This window comes from Heterodontus francisci, chromosome 35 (assembly GCF_036365525.1).
Source record: "Heterodontus francisci isolate sHetFra1 chromosome 35, sHetFra1.hap1, whole genome shotgun sequence".
Lineage (NCBI taxonomy): Eukaryota > Metazoa > Chordata > Chondrichthyes > Heterodontiformes > Heterodontidae > Heterodontus > Heterodontus francisci.
Window position 1 is genome coordinate 21,695,174 of NC_090405.1, and position 2,592 is coordinate 21,697,765.

At 42.1% G+C, this 2,592-nt stretch overlaps 1 non-coding gene across 1 annotated transcript; it reads left to right on the forward strand.

Annotated features, from left to right (window-relative positions):
- Positions 1-497: 497 nt before the first annotated feature.
- trnat-agu (transfer RNA threonine (anticodon AGU)) lies at positions 498-571 on the forward strand. Its single transcript has one exon. It is a non-coding gene; the product is annotated as a tRNA-Thr (tRNA).
- Positions 572-2,592: the final 2,021 nt, after the last annotated feature.

The window sequence follows — 2,592 nt, forward strand, 5'->3', positions numbered from 1 at the left end:
TCACCCACGTCTGTGATACAAGGACATCTGCAAAGCGAGATCTCAAGCAGACTGGGATTGGAGTCGATGCATGGGAAGTCCTTCCTGCTGACTGGAATTCCTGGAGAAAGGCATTCAGGAAGACCATGGGAAAAGCAGAGGACAAAAGAAATGACCAGATGGTGGGAAAGAGAGCTCAGAGGAAGGAAAAATTATCAGTCGACCTCGGGCCAATGATATTCATCTGTACCAGCTGCGGAAGGGATCGTCACTCACGAGTCATCCTCTACAGCCACAACAAACGATGTTTCATACAGAAGTGACGTACACACCGAGTGTAGCCCATCGTCTTCCGAGACGGACGGTTGCCTATTACAATTACAACCACAGCTACAACTACAAGAGCGAGTCAGAGGCTGGGAACTCTGCCGTGACGAACTCAGCTCTTGACTTGCCAAAGCCTGCCCACCATCTACAAGGCCTTCCTCTGATTTCAATTGTATACCCATTTATGATCTGGCTCTGTAGCTTAGTTGGTTAAAGCACCTGTCTAGTAAACAGGAGATCCTGGGTTCAACTCCCACCAGAGCCTTATTTCACAGTGGCAACATGTTTGAAAAGTTTCATTATCAACATTAACATCTGTGTATTGTGAACTTTAATTCAAAATACTTGATGAATTTCAATCACATAAAAAAACAGCCTTTGTGAAGGATATGAGTTTGGAATGGCTGTTCCTCCTTGGACAGAATTTCAGTGCTAATACATCAAAGTTAACTTCTTTGACAGAAATTTGTTCACAGTTACATTCAACCTGGAAAACAGCTTGATATTAATCTCACTGAAGGAGAGTGTTTGTGTTATTATGTGTTGCTTTTAACCGAGACTGGGACATGACGCAAGTGGGAGGGTTTATCTGAGGTTTGGAATATTTGTCAGTCAGGAACAAGAAAAATCAAAGGAACCAAATAAGAAAACCTATGTCTCATGTGGTTACCGAGAAACGGTGAGAAGATATTAAACTTTGTTGTATTTAATATAACTGTGTGAACTTTGATCTTTGCAGCCTTTTATAAACAGTATTTGAAGGGTTTCAGTAAAAATGTTCAGTGTTGATGAAAGTGGGGTCTGGGTGAGCAGCTGCTTAATGTGACAGGGTCAGGACTGGATGCAGGAAGTTCTCTGACAGTCTCTCTCTGATGGGTTGAGTTGATTTTCAACTGGCAGCTGTTGCAGTTTTGATAATTCAAGTTCCCTCCACCAATTTTTTTGGACAGACAGTGCAGTATGAGGATGTAAAGGGTTAATGCTGAAAACAGTGGGATTAACCCCTCCCACAATCAGAATGATGATGTAACAGTCACATGAGATGAGGTTTGGGAGAAGAGAGAGCACCACCAAGGATGCTAGTTTAGGAGGCTTGATGAGTGTGCATCTAGTATTGTGTAAATTAGAAAAGAGTTCTTAGTTCTTTCAGCAGGAAATGTGTCCAGAAAATATCGCGAAACTCACAATTTTATTATTCAGGAGTTGGAACACAGGGATATTAACTCCAAGTGACAGTAGTGGTTTCATTTAACAAAAGAAAAGTAGAAAATAATATTGCTCATTGATTGAAATCCCCCAGTGAGGAGACAGTTAAACAGGTGATCTGTTGGGGCATCCTTCGATCCAAGGTTTCGGCAGCATTTAATCTCCCTTTTTGGTGAAATTCTCTGTTTTTTGCATCTTTTTTTAATCCAGCTTTGATGGACCAGTGAAAAAACTGAAAAAAGTGAACAGATCCATCCTTTCTTTTCTTCCTTCTTCCCATCAGTTTCTCTTTTCTGTCCCGATATAATCTGCTGTTTCTGCTGTTTTATCCATTCCAATCAAAATTCAACATTCCAATCAAATCTATTTGTTATTCCACAGTGTCTCTCCATGTGTTTTATCCTGTTGTATTCTCTCACAGTCTGTTTGATGATCAATGTTACATCTCACTCTCTGTTCTGGTGAAGATCAGAAGCAGTGTTATCGGTTTGCAACACCCGACAAGTCGGCCTGAGGCTGTGTCTCATCGATAATGTGGAGTGAGGAACATAGGAGCAGGAGTCGGCCATTCAGCCCATCGAGCCTGCCCCACCATTCAATATGATCATGGCTGATCGTCCACTTTAATGCCCTTTACCCCACACATTCCTCATATTCCCTTATGTCATTTGTATTTAGAAATCTATCAATCTCTGCTTTAAACATACTCAATGACTGAGCTTCCACAGCCCTCTGGGTTACAGAATTCCAAAGATTCACAACCCTCTGAGTTACAACATTTCTCCTCATCTCTGTCCTAAGTGGCTTGCCCCTTATTTTGAAATTGCGTCCCCTGGTTCTCGACTCCCCAACCAGGGGAAACATCTTAGCTGCATCTACCCTGACTGTCCTTTAAATATTTTGTAGGTTTCAATGAGATCACCTCTCATTCTTCAAAACTCCAGAGAATACAGCCCCAGTTTCCCCAATCTCTCTTCATAGGACAGTCCCACCATCCCAGGAACAAGTCTGATGAACCTTCTTTGCACTCCATCTCTGGCAATAATATCCTTCCTTAGGGGAGGGAACCAAAACTGCACA